At 33.9% G+C, this 17,023-nt stretch overlaps 1 long non-coding RNA gene across 1 annotated transcript; it reads left to right on the top strand.

Moving 5' to 3' along the window:
- The first annotated feature begins 1,324 nt into the window (after window positions 1-1,324).
- On the top strand, window positions 1,325-16,341 carry LOC136969213 (uncharacterized). Its single transcript, XR_010879788.1, has 3 exons — window positions 1,325-1,414; window positions 8,512-8,648; window positions 16,254-16,341. It is a non-coding gene; the product is annotated as an uncharacterized lncRNA (long non-coding RNA).
- Window positions 16,342-17,023: the final 682 nt, after the last annotated feature.

Below are 17,023 nucleotides of genomic sequence, written 5' to 3'. Positions count from 1 at the left end.
CGCCACTCGCAGAGGGGCGCCAAAATGGTCTCCAAGACAAACTATATGTGTTTCTGGAGGGGGAGGGGGACTCCAATAGTGTCGTGCACCGGGCGCCAGTTATGCTCGCTTTGCCACTGATATCCGCTCGACATATAAAAATGTTCAATATGAATTTTTTGTTTTGCCATTTGCTACGAACACATTCGTACACTGTAGATCGTAAATGGCCGGATGGCCGAGCAGTTAAGGTAGCAGCTTACCACTCTCTGGGTCCTCCATCAGATCTGGAAAGGTCAAAGAACCCCAGAAATTTTTCGAGGGTGGTCAGTCCGAATACGTCGGGTCCCGTTCCTCACCACCCATAATAGAGCTTACAATAAAGTGGCCCATTTAGTACGCACAGGACAAAAAGAGTTAAATATAAAAGCCAAACTGAAATAGAAATGACAACGAGGAAGCATTTACCTGTATTTAATTTGTATTCTTATTTTATATTGTTTTCGTCTTCCCGCTGAGAAAGTTATATTAAACCTGACCACCCGCATAGCAGGCTGCCACTGTACGACTCGATCGCCAATACCAAGTTTATAGAAAATAAAGCGATCGTGTCGCTTCCTCCAATGCAAGGATGTAGCCACGTCGGGCGCCAATTCGACAATATTTTTCGTATTATTTTTCTGTGTCTGTTTTTAAAACAATTTTTGATGTTCAGTATTTTGTATTTATATGATCGTATACGGGACATATTAATAGTAAAGATTATTAAGAATATAATTAATATATTCTGAATAATCCTTACTATTGTCTCTCTCTCCCTATATAAATCAAAAGTTTGTTCGTTCTAAGCCATTCGTCCAATTGCTGCGAAACTCGGCAATTACGGAGCATTTAGCACTTGCATGAGCGGAATCGAAAGCGCTACCCTGTGAAAAGCCTATAAGTATTCAATTTTTCACATCTAACAACGAGTTTTTTCATTTCCCAACGATACTTTCTTAATTATAATAAGCGCCGTAATTCGACGAAACATTCACCAGATAATGCGCATCGTACTTTGATTAGAAATAAGTAGCTCGATATCATATTATCTCGGTCAATTTATTAATTTAATATTACCTTCAACATAGAGGATCGTTATATTTTTAATTATAATTTTTTCGCTTGTATTATGAAAATGTATGAAATGCTCAATTATAAACAAAAAAGAATATTTGAATAAATAATTTTTAAACATGTTTGGTTTTTGTATTAAAAACAAATTTAAATTATTTTATATAATATTTATATCAAAGGCTATTTTTGGGCGATTCTTTTTAATGTTTTCTGTTATTTTTGATACTAAGTTGGCAAATATTCAAAAGAAGCGGTCCACTATGCCTGGTAGCGGTGCGGTATCCGTCTTGAAAAGTTTATATTTTGATCCATTTAAATGGTAACGTCTGTTTTTGAATATATTTTATTTAAATTAGTTTTAAATTCTGTATAAATGAATTTCAAATTAGTTTTAAGAGATTATTTTAAATATATCTCGACTAATGTTTAGTTTCGTAAATTACGAAGTGCACGTGTTTAGTACGGAATTGCCAGAAAGACCTTGCGTGAGGTTGCCTGGGGTTTTCTGTAGTGATGGACAAAGTAATTATGTATAACAGTATACTCAGAACACCTTTGCAGCCGTGTTTATTAGGTACTAACGAACGTTCTCGGTCGTATTTAACGACCTTCTTCAGGAAATATCAAAAAGTCGAACCAAGGGCGTCGCCAGCCAATGGGCCAGGGGGGCAAGATGATATAAATTGATAGAGGATATGAATTGTATGTAGGTAAAATAAAAACGATTCATAAATTTTAAGAAGCTTAAGAAGATTATTTTAATTAAAACATAATCTTCTTGGGTTTTTCGCGCGGAAATTATAAATCGGGCAATAAATGACTTAGCATTTAAATAATTTTTTTCGCATGTCTAGAGAGGGGCAACTGCCCCTCTGCCCCCCTCTGGCGACGCCCTTGAATCGAACACAAAGACAATTTGCAGTAACGAACAAGCGTTTGGAACGTTTTTAAAAAATATTCTAAAGAGAATTGTGTGCGCCATCTCTACATCGATGCGTATTAAATAACACAATACATGAGAATAAAATAAAAATAAATAACTGACAATGAAAAATAATATGCTCCATGGAGACATTAAAAATAAAATACAGACATAAAAATACAGTGCAAACCGAACGGCGCAAAGAACATGGGGAAGGAGAGGAGCTGTGCGGAGACAATAACTAACGTGTTCTGCCCTTGAGTAAGCTTCTGCTTATCCGCTTTTCTGACATTTACGTACCACCTGAGCACCAGGCTGCAGATACTTTACTAGCCTCTCTGAAGTTGATAGATTGTCCTTTTTGGCTTGCTTTGCAGATATGCCAAGCTTCTGTATAACGGAGGTGCTTTATGTTGCGAACTGTTTGTATTAATCTTGCTTGGGCCCATTCAGCTTGGACTTCTTGGGGATCTGCCAGGACATAAGTCGCCAACGCTGTGCATGGCTATTCGCTTCTTATATTTCTCTGATGTTCTGCCAGCCTTTCCTTGAGTGATCTTCTGGTGGCTCCGATGTAAAACAGTTTATTCTGCCTCCATGTGTCCGTAATAGGGATTCTGTAAACCCCCGGGAGGGAGTTAATGTCCATGGCATCTTTATCCGCTCTTAGCAGCTGGTATATAGTGGGATTCCGTTTATATAATATTCTTTTGTTTGTAGCGGTTCCTATACGTCTATAGATGCTGCCCAGTTCTGCCCTGTAGTCCATCAACGTAAACTCCTCTGTATTTAGGAAGTTTCGCCCCTTATTGCGTGTTGTAATCTGGCTAGTGAAAGCTTTAGGACTGATCCCGTTCTTCTTAGCTAGCTTAATGATGTAATTCATCTCTTCGTTTTTGTCTTGGGTACTACTACAGTGTGTGTGTAGCTCGTGCAGCGAGCGCTCTGAATGCTGCGAGTTTGTACGCCGGCGGGTCATGCGAGTTCCATGGGATAAAGATCGGGTTGTAAGTAGGCTTTCTGTATACCTTAGTATGGAAAGCTCCTTGACTGTCAAGCTGTATAGATAAGTCTAGAGTATAGATAAGCTGTATAGATAAGTCTGTATAGATATTCTGAGTATGTTGTTTTGATAAGTTATGCAGTCTACGATGAGTTATTTATAACAGTAACGAATTGTTATTGTTGTTTAAAAATATAGACGAAAATAACTTACTAGTGCTGTGCAGTCATCAACCATGGATCAATGATTAATTCTGGTCATAGTCTAGCTTGTTTATTATCGGTACAGGTTAAATTTACCTATGGTGGCAAAATGGCGGCTCGTCTCTGATTTCAGCAAACAGAAGAAACAATGGGGACGCACGTTCTAACCTAACCTAACCCTAATAATTTGATTGGCAATAATTATGGTGATTTATTAGAATAGGTTAGGTTAGAACATGCATCCCACTGTTTCTTCTGTTTGCTGGAATCGAGATGAGCCACCATAGATAAGTTTAACCTCGGTAGAATTTTTCCTTATTAACTTTGACTCTTCGCCTATAGTAAGGATTCTAGACAATCCCGGCTTTGCTTGTTTTTAACATTTGATTGTAGAATCAGTCTTCTGATAGAGCAATTTTAATAACACATCAATATAATCAATTTATGGATCAATAAATTTTTGAAAATAACCGAAGTTCAGTCAGTTTTAGACCCAATTTTCACTGATTTTGAAATGTATCCCAGGTTGGGTTGTAAATGATATGATCCTCTTGCCTATAGACATTAATAAGAGAGCTTTTGTCTTTTTAATCGTGTCTGTCATACCCGTAGTTGGATGTTGACAGACTGACTGCCTGTAAAAAGTACTGTTTTCGACACTGAATGAACCCAAGTTGGAAGAGTAGAAGCTTGTTTTTGAGTCTTTTTTTCTACAATTCACTGTTACAACTGTTCTTCTGTTGTTTTAAGTAATAACTGCAGAACAGTCATAATAGTTTCATAGCCAGTTCAAAGTACTGCGTGATGTACTGTACTTCGAACTGGCTGTTCTGATAATGCTATCAATATTGTGAAAGCAATAAAAGATGGTTTACAAAGGACCCATTTCGGCTGTTTAGCTTCCACACTAAATCTTATAGTGCAAAATTCTCTTGATTAAGAAAATTATTGAGAAAGTAAAAAACAGTTATTTTAAACAGGTGTAGTAGTAAAATGTAAACTTGATAATTTTCAGAAACGAAAGGGGCAACAACACATCAAAAAAGTCATACAAGCATACTCAACTCAATGGAATTCTGTATATTACATGTTAAGAGTTACAGCATTAGAAGACAAAATTGGCAGCACTTTCCATTGTAGAAAGAGATGATACATTTACTTTGTCGTGTAAAGCAGTGTTCCACAATCGGTGTGCCGTGGCACACTGGTCTGCCCTCACTAGGTGAAAGGTGTGACGTGAACTTTTACATATTCTATTAATTTCAAGTTTTATTTACATATTTTTATCACAGTTGCTGTGTTTCTTATGCTTGTATTTCAAGTGTTATTTCATAAGTGCTGCAGCACTTACGAAATAAGATGATGTTTGTTTATTCTTTATTACGACTCATGCATTTTTATGTATTTTAAGAAATTAAATGTAAAATAAATTTACTCACGGGTGTTGATGTCTGTTTAATAATAATAATAGATTAGTGGCATTACGTAATTCTATTAATAGTATCATATCATACACTTTTGAAGGGAATAACATTTTGGTGTGCCGTGTTGAGACGTGTCGAGTCATGGGTGTGCCACAAGTAGAAAAAGGTTGTGGAACACTGGTGTAAAGAATGCAAAATTATTAAAGAATTAATGGTTATTTTATCTACTATGGAATCAACAACAAAATTATTGTGTGCTGAGAAATACATGACAGCTTCATTAGCAATAATCTTCATTAATGACATATGTGATGTATATAATACAATGATAAAGAATGAGTATGAATATAAAAGTGAAATACAATTAGTACTTCAAAACATAAATGGAAATAAGAGATCGACTAGGATATTTAGAGTCAAGCAATACATTAGTGAGTTGCACATATTTAGATCCAAGATTTAAAAATGTGGCGCTTTCTTCTAATGATGTAGCAAATAAAGCTAATAAAATAAAATACCATAATAAAATATCCTTTGATTTTCAATATGCATGCTTATTGTGAAAATATAGTATTCACAAAAATGTGTCTAGCACTGTAGGATCCTGGTTATAGTTTTACTAATTAAGTTTGTACTGTATTCCTTTTTTTTACAGGTCAGAATTGAGGCCAGATCCTCAACAGGATGACTAAATGGTGACAAATGGTAGACATAATCCTTTTTTTTTTTTTTTGTATTTTTTTACTCTTTCTACTTAGGGAGGTTTTTTTCAGACCCATTAATGGGGTAGCTGGGTAACAAGGTACAGTTTCCAACATATCTGGGACAGACTTCCCATTTAATATCTAGTGTTTCCAATGTAGAATGAACCTGGGTTTCCCAGGTTAGCAGGCTAGAATCCTGTTACAAAGTCTTTCTACAGTTGACTGTTCTTCACTTGGTACTCATACACAACATATGTGTGAGACTGCGGATTTTAGAGGGAAATTTTTAAACGAAAGGAAACGCCCTTTTTTTCAAAGTTCAAAATTGTTGTAAACAACCCCCTTAGAAAAACTCCTCGCAGAGTATCAGAGCAGAGGTCTCCTCCAACTATCAACAGTCAGGTGGGAAAGTTGACATATAATTGTCAAGAATTGCAAGTCATTGTCAACAACCGATCACTTTCCCACACTGATGCTATAAAAGCGAGCGTCAGCACACGGAAGTTATTACTGTACTTGTGCCAGTCGACCTCCATGCTTCGGACTCGAATCCCGCCAGAGAAGACATTCAACGGCAAATCTTCCATATCATCGGCGACTATCATACTTCAGCCATACTGTCCAGTCTCACATAGAGGTATTTGTTAGAACTCTGTAAACTCTCTCCCTAGAACGGAATATGCGTAATTCATAGCCGCCTTTTTAGAATTTGTAAACCACATATACTCAAGAAATAGCTAGTTGATAGACGTGTAACCAATTGAAAACAAACTTCACCCGTGACTACCGGTACATATAAAGTCTAATCCAGCAACTTCAACCTTTAAATTTCCGGTATAAACGACGAAAATTAACAGAAAAAACTAACGTTTTTGAATCTCCATCGAGATCTTCTTCAGGTTCGTTAATGGAATGTCATGAGAATAGAACTCTTTTGAAGTTCAAAAAATCGAACATCTCCAGCGTGCGATGACGATGCAAAACATAAGATTGATATAATAGACCTGAGTCTACTAACGTAACGTCGCAAAATATCAATGCAGGAAATAAAACCATGTCTACCATCGTGGATTGACCTTCGAGATGTATCGCCATGCGTACGATAAAACATTGCTGTCTTTGTAATTAATGCATTTCCCCAATTTGGTAGCTCTGTAAATCTCCAGGGTCTCCAATGCCCTAATGTGGTCCGTTTTGAACGACTTCTTAATGAGGGTGGCGTTATCGAAGTCCGCTTTTACATCGGGGTCCGTGGCATACGTCGACAGGGCGGTTGTGTGCCTTTTTTTGGCAACGTCATTCTTATGTTCAGAAACCCTTTTTTGGGGGGATCTCTTGGTAGAACCAATACGTACTAGGTCCCTTTGGAATCTGTGGTCTCTTAACGGGATACTATAAACGCCCGGTGCCCTTAAAATGCTCGGTTTGTCCTTGGCGTTTCTGAGAAGCAAATAGATAGATGGCGTTCTCGTGTACGCTAACTTGGTGCCCTTCCTTAGCGCTATTTCCCTGTACAAGGAATGGAGGTCTTTGTTGTATAGTACAACCGTGTGCTGGTCGGGGCTCAAGTTAGGATCACTCCTCCCAGGTGTGATGCGCTGTGTTTATATTACGACACTTACAAGCTAAATTGCGGATAAGGCTACTTTTGTATCCATGGCTAGTGGCAATGTCTTCAATGTGTTTTAGCTCTGCGATCGTGTCTTCCCTTTTAGTATTATGGGTGAATGCCCTATTTACTAACGCCCTGAACGCCGCAATTTTATAAGGGTACGGATCCTCCGATCCAGCGGGTATGTACATAGGTAGGTAGCCGGGTTTGTAGTACACCCGCGTCTCAATATTGTTTATATCGAGCTGAATGGAGACGTCTAAAAAATGCACTCTGGTGTCCGATATTTGATCAAGCTTGAGCGTTAGACCAAACGGGTTGTTATTTACGATGTGCAAAAAATCATCGACCTTCGGCTCGCCTTTCCATATGATAATCACGTCATCCACGTACCTACGGTACAAAATAATGTCAGGTGTAAACATGGGAACGACATCCCTCTCTAATTGCCGTATAACCAACTCACATAGGTCGCCTGAAATTGGGCTCCCCATGGGTACCCCCCTTTTTTGTAGATATGTGGTATTGCCGAACCTAAACAGCGAATTGTAGCACATTAGGTGTGTGAGTTCCAGTACATGCTTGTGGTGTGTCGGAAGACTATATTTGGCCAGCAAGACGTCCCTGAGGGCACAAAAGCAAGGCTGGAGTTTGATGGATGGATACAGAGCCTGAAAATCAAGCACCGTGAGGTGAGCGCTCTCTGTTAGCTGTGTATGTTTCAACGCGTCGACCAGCTCTCTGGAGTTCTTCACCGTTAAAGCATACTGTTAGTTTTTTCTGTTAATTTTCGTCGTTTATACCGGAAATTTAAAGGTTGAAGTTGCTGGTGTAACCAATCTTTGTATGTTAACTTTAGGGAATCAATAAATGTTTTATTTGTTAACCTGTCAGTCTCTTTTTCCAGAAAGATGCCCATTCACTTACTGATGCTCTCCCCACTCACTTTTTGCCCTCCTAAGCCATCCACCGATGGAGAGATCGGGTTTTACCAGCAGTGCAGATTAAGTGGTCAGAAGTGGATTAACCCCTGGCCCCCTGCTTATCTCACATATGACGTATTTTGTATCAATTTTTATTTTTAAATAACAATCTCTTCTTGTTTTCTTGAAATAACAGTTTATTAAATAATAACCCATCACTAATTTCATTACAGAATATGTTTTGATTGGATGATTCTGTAATGGATTGATTAGACATAGATGATATGGTCTCCAGACTTAATGTTTGACAATTTGCTTTTATGTATTGTGAAGTGGAAAATTTTTAAATTTACCTTAACAGTTATTGGGAACTGCTTTAATAACTTCCAGTTATCAGCATACAAAAAAATATTATGTTTAGAAGATGGAGAAAAAGTTAAAATTTGTATAGAGATCAAGTGTAGCACATAGAGAAATTGATTTTATTTTTTAATCATTAACTTAATGTGTAATGAATAATAATTTTTTAGTGTTGGAAAACATTTAGAATTAATATACAGGATTAAAATTACTAATATAATAAGAAACATCAAAGTCTGATGCTTTATTTTTTAAATTTTTTTAGGCAATTAATTAAAAGTTGGACAATGTTTGCTGCTGGAGTTTATTTAGCTAAAGAATTATCTGGAATTGATTTCACAAATCCAGCCCCACCACCAATGTGAATAGATCAAGAGTTTGGTGAATGTACAACTTTAAGAGGTCAGTTAATATATATCATACATAAAAATAGTTTAGTTTAACTATATAAGTACCTAAATGCAGGTTTTAACCCTTGTATAACTTAGTGGTTAGGTTCTTATCAAATCTTGTTTAGTGTGAAACTGTTACATGGGACTAAGAATCAACACAAAAGAGGGTTTAACTTCCAAAAACGAATAAAAGTACACCATTTTATTTTTATAACTATAGTAGAACTCCAATTATCTTAAATAAAGGCAGTTAATCCTATTTTGGATAATTCAGAAATTTGATTTGCAGTGTAAAAGTACAAAGAAACATGTACATATCAAAACATGTTTATTATAATTACAGTAGTGTACAGTACATGTATTAATTGTGTTGAAAATAATCTGATATCTTTGCTTGTACTTTGTTTTGATGACATTTTTACTTTCCCAGCTATGTTATGTATAAAAGAGGGAAACTATGCTGATCAGTCAAAAAATGACCCTCCCAAGATTTGTACATTTTTGGATTCAAGACCTCAAAAAGTCAAGAAATGCAAAAAAAAATTGGGGTTTTTTTCTGTATATATTGTTAGTGTGTGTGGAATGATTTTCTTCACCTTCTTTGAAGCTTAATGACTCCTGTGCTTTTTGTCAAAAATTTCTGAAATTATGCAAGTGGGTTTGTGTATTAGGGGATTGGTGCTATTGAATTTTGGTGGTTAAAGGTTAAGAGGGTGGGGAGATAAAGGGGGTTGTGTCGTATCTCAAGTAGGATCAGACTTAGTGACTATTTTACTCATTATTCACATTTACAATTTTTTATAACACCCATCCTTATCCTCAAAATTAAGTTTTTTGCAATTTTATAATAATTAAAATATAAAAAGTACTTTTTAATAAGATATCATAAGAGATAGTGCCACCAAACATTGCTGGAAAAGTTAAGCAACTCGTTGCTGGATTTTTTTTATTGTGACATCTCTCTACCATTTTATTAACAGCATTTTGGCCAGTGCAACCTCCTTGCTTTCTTTAGTGAAACATAAAGCAGCTTGCAATAACAAAACTAGAATACAGTAATAAAAATGTAATGTGTTCAGTTATAAAAAATGGAGAATTTCATATCTCTGAAGCTTTGAACTCATCATCAGCAATCACCCAATTTTAGCAATTATAATTAAAATTGTTATATTCTAATTTAAAATTAAAATGAAAAGTACAAACCATTTCAATTAGCCCAGATTATGGTAAAGTGGAGCTTGGATAATTGGGGTTCTATTGTATCAAATTAAATTTTTATTACAAACAGTAGTAACAGAACAAAACACCTTATCAATTATGATACATATATTTATCATAATTTAAAGTTGGTGCAGTTTGCAATTCTTAGAGTTTTTAAATCAAGAAAACTGTTAAAATAAATTGTTCATTGATGCTTTATTTGTATATTTTGGATAAATTATCTAAATAAAGATTCAAAATTAGAGTAGATATTCTTGATGTTTTAAATTAATATGCTTAAAGCTTCTTTTCCCTAATTTGTTTTAACAGTTTGTAATGTCTAAATATGTAATAATCTTCTTTTTGTATTTATTAAAATCATATATTGTTTTTAAAACATTTTACAAATCAGCTTATTCTAAAGTACAGCTCAACAACATATTTAGTATTTCAATGAGCACTTTAAAGCATATTGAAGCCATTATATTTTAAATTAAGAATATTGCAAACATGTGCATTTTTTTTATTCTTTCAACATATTAATGTTTGTGAGAAGTGAATAAGATTAAATGTTAATAATAAGAGAAGACACATTTTATCCTCTTTGTAATTTCATAAAATGGAAATCTTTAATCATGTTTGCATCTGCCGTTTTGTCCATTTGAATCTAAAAATTTAATATAAGAAAATAAACTATTTAGTTAATGCCAAATGATCAGCTGAATTATCGGAATAGTTTTGACCTATGTTAATGATTAGTTACTAATTTGATTAGGGGGTAGACAGATGTGGCAGCATTAACATAGCTCAAAAATAGCGTGATAATTCACAGATTATTCAGTACTAATCAATTTTGTAAATCAGATTATGAGTTGTTATTAAACTATTAAAATTAATGTTGAAGATTCTGTAAGCTTAATGCATTTGTGAATTGCTATTGTCTTTTTTCTTTCTAAGATATGTTTCTGCATAAGTAAGTCATAAATTGCTAATTGCTAAATTGTGTTTAATATTAAAATAAAAATATATTGACTTTAAATTTCCTTTGACAATTTATTAGTAAATCATTGTTTTGCTCTTATAGATTGTGTGTGATGTATGGAAGTAGATGTGGCTTATATAAAAAGTGCAAAAGTAATTTAGTTTTTGGCTAGTTTATTGGACCAGAATTGTTATGATCAATGTTCAAATTTGATATTTTACTTGTTGATGATCCATGTTCACAAAAATAAATAAAATATTGTTAACAAATATTAAATCACTTAACTGTTTTATCTGTTAACCTTTCTGCTAATAGACTTTGCTTGCTTCCTCCTAAATACACCTCAGTAACCTATTTGGGTGGATTCAAACTCTATATATCTGCCATTGACTCTTTTGCAAGTAGGGTTTGGTAAAGTCTGATGGTAGGGTTAATTGTGACAAAGTTATCAGAATACTGTGTTTATATATTTTCCAATCCAATGTATGTATATATATAATACTAATCTAAAAATAAAACACAATAATCTTTTATGAGATATATATATGTTATCGGCAAAACCCAATTTTACACCAAACTAGTTTGGAATTATTATTCAAGTACAGCGTTTCTCAAAGTGGGCAATAACGCCCCCTTGTGGGTGGTGAGTAAATCTAGGGGCGCTGGAGGCAGGGTACTGAACGGGGACCAAAGGCAAAAGTTGAGGTCACTGACAGCAGTTCCATTTCCTCTGTTAAACAGATAAGAGAAAACATTGCGTTTAATGGTTTCCAGATGTTGAGAACAATGTATGGTAAGGGCACAAAGTGTGAGATTCATAGAAAAGTTTTCCTACGAATATTTCCAATCTTTTCTCATACAAGAGAAAATGAGTTAGGGGGCGTTGGGTATAACTTTATGGAACAAAGGGGGCAGTGGATTGAAAAAGTTTGAGAATCACTGTTCAAGTATATTAATGGTTAATTTAAGTTCATCATAAAACACAAATAAGTTCATTTTTAATTTTAGTTTGATTTTAAAAGTTATTTTTATTATTTCATTTGAATTTTTGAAAATATTTTCGAAAGTTAATTACCTTTAAAAGTGCATGGCTTAATTTTAAAAAAATACAAACTGATAAGTACTGATTAGCTTATTTTTATTTTATAGTTTTGTACAAGTGTTGTGTGACTTCTAATCAATACCGTTTTTGGTAATGTTACCGTAGGTATCGAAGATGGCGGCTTGTCTCCGATTCCAGCGATCAGAAGACAGGGAACAGTGGGGACGCACGTTCTAACCTAACCTATTCTAATAATTTGGTTGCTAATAATTATGGTAATTTATTAGAATAGGTTAGGTTAGAACGTGCATCCCCACTGTTCCCTGTCTTCTGATTGCTGGAATCGGAGACGAGCTGCCACCTTTGATATCTAGGGAACGTGGTAACATTAACCCCATTTTTTATAATTAAGTAGACTATGTTTGAATAAATATTTTTCATCTAATTGATTGCCTTTTAATTTTATTTTAATTATTAATATATTTAACCATTAATATATTTGAATAATAATTCTAAACTAGTATGGCGTAAAATCGGGTTTTGCCAGTAACATATATATACAGTCAAACCTGTTTTTATGCGCTCTTTTTATGTGCGATTTTTTTAATGCGAATTTTTAATTTGTGCGGTTTTTTTTGTGCGATTTTTTATTTGTGCGGTATAGTTGGCGACTAGTCTCGTGCGATTCGTCATGTCTTACGTTGACTTATTATAGCTAAATAAACTTATTATAGCATAAATGCACTTATTATAGTAATATTATTGCATGAATATGCGAAAAATGAAATAATTTACTTTTTAAGTCAACAAAACACCACCTGGACAAAAATATGTAAAACAGACGATAGACCAGACGATGCAGTCAAGTGCTGACATCTGTTGTCAATAAATTCTATTTCGTACGGTTTTGAGTTATTTTCTATGTGAGACTTTTTTTATGCGGTCCCTGTTGACTGCATAAAAAAAAATATTTTTTAATTGTGTCGCGAAAACTATTATTTACAGCCATTCGTGAAGTTTCGTGAGATTTTTTTAATGCGGTCCCTATCCCCCGCATAAAAACAGGTTTGACTGTATATATATCTCATAAAAGATTATTGTTTTATTTTTAGATTTTACTTTTAGATTTCCTGTCTTTTTCTATTTATATTTTATTTAATAAAATTTTTAATATAAAATTTAAAGAGATTTACAATATTTTAAGAAAACAAAAGAAATGTGATAACTACTTTTTAGTTTAATATATAGTTTCATCCATAATTCTTAATTATGTTAACTTCAGTTATTTTATTTTTCTTTAATAGATTCATTATGAAGTAATCTTTATTTCATTGTATAATTATTCACTTGAAAAAAGTGTTTTGAAATTAAATTCTTCAATTCAATTCAAGTTTTATTAAGTACAAAATATTCTTGGATAAAAAAGTTAATTGCACTTCACACCAAATTCATATTTTTATTTATATATAATTCCTGGGATTCCTACAAAACAAAGGAATTCTTATTTCCAGATCTCAATTATATTTCAGACTCAAATAGAGTTGTATTATCTCTTTAGACTCAGACAAGATACAGTGGGTGATTGGATAACGAACACTTTTGCAAAAGATTTTTATGTTTGGATAACAATCACCTTACAGAACAAACACCAGAAAAAGCAATGTAAAATAATGAATACTGATTGGTCTTGCCTTGTCTTCAGGCAACAATTCAAAACTTTTTGGAACGTGGGAGATGTCGACATTGATGCTCAACCCGGTATGCTGATCGGATAGTTTTCCTCTGAACTTTGAAACTCTCCCTTGTAATTCCAGACTTTTATTTTTCTAACAGAGCATTTTTTTATAGTATTCACAAGACTGTCAGGTGGGCACTCGTTAAGTTTTGTGTCGGTTTTTATTTTTGAAAGGTGAGAGTATAATAGCAAAGATAGAGAGTGGGCAGAAGATGTCTGATGTTGCTGGGCAGTATGGCTTAAACAGGTCTACAGTAGGCCGCAGTTCAATCTTATCTAAGAAAAATACTGTATAATCAAGAAGATTCAAGCCGCTTAAGGAGTAACAAAAATCACATCTGAGAAATGAAGAACATTGAAGAGTTCATAATGGAACCTGAAACGGATCTGACGACAGAAGAATGCCAAGAACTCTTGAGTGAAAAACACCAAGAAACTTGATGAGATATGTTTTCTTCTGAAAAAGAGGATTAATGCCAATATCTGCTATTAAAGATCTTTTGAAGAAGTGGGAGGATATCAGAACAACGGTCTTAGAATGGCATCCAAACCAGAATGAAGTTAATAGGCTTGGGGATCTCTACAATGACAATGCTATTAATTACTTCCAAAAAATCTTGAAGAAGAGAAGAACAAATCAACATTAGACAGGTTCTTTAACCCCCACAAACAGAAAAAACATGACAAAAAAAATATATACTTTCTGACTATGTTTATTTATATGTAATAATAAAAATACATATATACACAGTCTTGCATTTTTATTAATTTTTTGGGGTCTCCAGAACAAATTAATTAAATTATCAGTTTACCATAGGTTTTTATGAGAATCAGTTAATGAACAATTTGGATAGCAAACAAAGTCTTGGAACAGATTATGTTCGTTAACCGATCACCCACTGTATTTATGCTTGGAGATGTCTCACTTCACTGGCTTCTGTATTTCTCTCTCTCTCTCAACCCATAATGTAATTGCAACCATGTAAATTGAACTTCTCTAGAAACTTGAGATAAGACCAGTATAAGTAATTAAATTTAAGCTTTAATAGAAAAGAAAGAAAATTGGTTTCCTGTCTTCTTCATTTAATGCTCCTATGCAGTGGTGATATTCGAAATATTTAACAAAGGGTTCACTAGCAGCAAATTTTTCCCTAACAATCATCGACAAACAAAATGGAAGTTTTGGCTAGAAATAAATACAATACCTTTTCTTGTGATATATCTAATAATCAGTGGTGTATTTGGAACATAACGAGCCCTGGGCGAAGACCAGGTAACAATAGTATATTAGCACTGTCGACCTTTTTTTTTTATTTATTTATTTTTTTTAGGCAGAGAAATTTTTCACCCCGAATGGCACTGCTGACAATAGACAGATGTCATCATCTCTCGAAATACAATATCCTTTTTATTTCGCTGTCCATAGCCCGACACATGTTCCACAGCCATCTTGTATTATCTCGCGTGTGTGAGATTGTGGGATCTTTCTTATGACTGGATCTAGTTTCAAGAACTCTCTTGAATCGATCGCGATTAAACCTCGTTTCGGTCGAGATTGAAACGGCGAGAGAGATCGCACCAAGGCATAGTCCCCGACCTTGCTCACAATCTAGATTGAAATGCTTGGTGCAAACGGGGTATAAGGCCCTAGTTTAGTAGTGTTACAGAGTGTAATACGTATATTTTACTAAATTTTTTAAAAGAAACAAAACTACTAAGAAATATTACGTGTGTTTAACAAGGTTCGGGAAACTGAAAATTTTACCAACGGGTTCGGGCGAACCTGTGCGAACCCGCTGAATATCACCACTGCTCCTATGCCTGTGAAAAGTGAAATCTTCACTTACATAAATTCATTAATTGTTGAGAATGACAACAATGGCATTATCCTGATACAATCAAATGAGCTGTCTCAACTTGGTACAGGAACTCCATAAAATGGTAGTCATTATCAATAAAAGTAGGACAAAATAATTGAGTTGAAAGTTTAGGAGTTTTTGTGTCACTACACCAAAATCTGCTACTGGAAGATACAGTGATCTTGCTGGTCAGGTATGCTATCCACAAATGATAGATTTATCTTATTGGAAAGGACTAATCCAGAAACTGTCATACAGGCTGAGAGAAATGTGGCATGCACTCAGAGGGATATTCTCTAAGACTGCATACTGGCCAGTTGGATGTTGATCGTAATTATATAGCTGCATAACAATAAATCATACACATGTTAACTTTCAGAATAGATTTTTTACCTTATGACTATACATCTCAGAACACATTGGTGTATTAGTTTCCTAATTAAAAAATCTAGCAGTAGTTTAAAAAATTATTGTATTGATAGTTACAAACTTTATTTTCCAGTAAATGATTCTTCTGGACTGATTCCTTACATTCATGAGATATTTGGTAATGTAAAGTGAAAAAGTCATTTGCTTACCAATTTAAATATGCAAAAATTGATAAGAAAACTATGAAAATAATATATTTGAAATAATTATAACTTATTACAGTACTTAGTTTAAGAAGGTTGTCAGATTTCTTAAGTTTTTAAGAATATTTTAATGACAAATTGTCTGTGTTGAAAAATCCAAATAATTAGGTATTTATAATTCATGTTTACTATGATGAAAATTATATAATATTTGTTCTTTTTCAGGAGTGAAATAAATGAAGATATTTCAGTCAGAAGATAAGTCTCTGTTAAAAATGTAAAGTGTTAAAAAAATAAATAAATTATAAATGTATATTGTATTCATTTATAAATACTAACTTACAGTTGTGAATGTCAATATATATTACATACAAGCAATGAAATAATTTTTTACATAAATTTTCATACTCAAATAAATTAATATGTTAATGGATTTATATCAAACATTTGTTTTAAATTTACACTCCTCATATACACTCCTCCTCCATATACACTCCTCAAAAGTGAAATTGCAATACCACAGAGGAATGCGAATTGCAGGATCAGTAGGAGGTGACAGATATGCAAATGATTAAAAGAACAAAAGATATTCAACAAGCACCTTTGATATATTCCAACAAAAATGACATTATCCCTAACCTACAACAAGCAACAATGATTCGACAAACCTGACATAAACCAACTACAAAGTCTGGAGGCATTAGAAATTTTTAAAGCGGACTGCAAAGGCCTGTTAATCAATTTTAAAGAAGAAAAATAACTATCAAGAGCATGGCAGGCTATTTATGATGCAACACTGTAAAAACTGGCACAGGCACACATAGTTTGTAGATTCGAATTTTGAAATTTTAAAAGTTCCGAAGATGAAGCATTGGAGATCTGAACAGTTAAAAATTGAGTCGCACCAGAAAAACTTATAAAACATCGGAAGAAGACCCTAGAAGTGGGTCGAAAATGTTTGTGTTGCGTTTTTAAGTAGTAACTGCAAAGCTATA

This window comes from Centruroides vittatus, unplaced genomic scaffold (genome assembly GCF_030686945.1).
Source record: "Centruroides vittatus isolate TY-2023 unplaced genomic scaffold, ASM3068694v2 contig_1758, whole genome shotgun sequence".
In the NCBI taxonomy this organism is placed as follows: domain Eukaryota; kingdom Metazoa; phylum Arthropoda; class Arachnida; order Scorpiones; family Buthidae; genus Centruroides; species Centruroides vittatus.
This window is presented reverse-complemented; position numbering and strand designations above follow the sequence as displayed.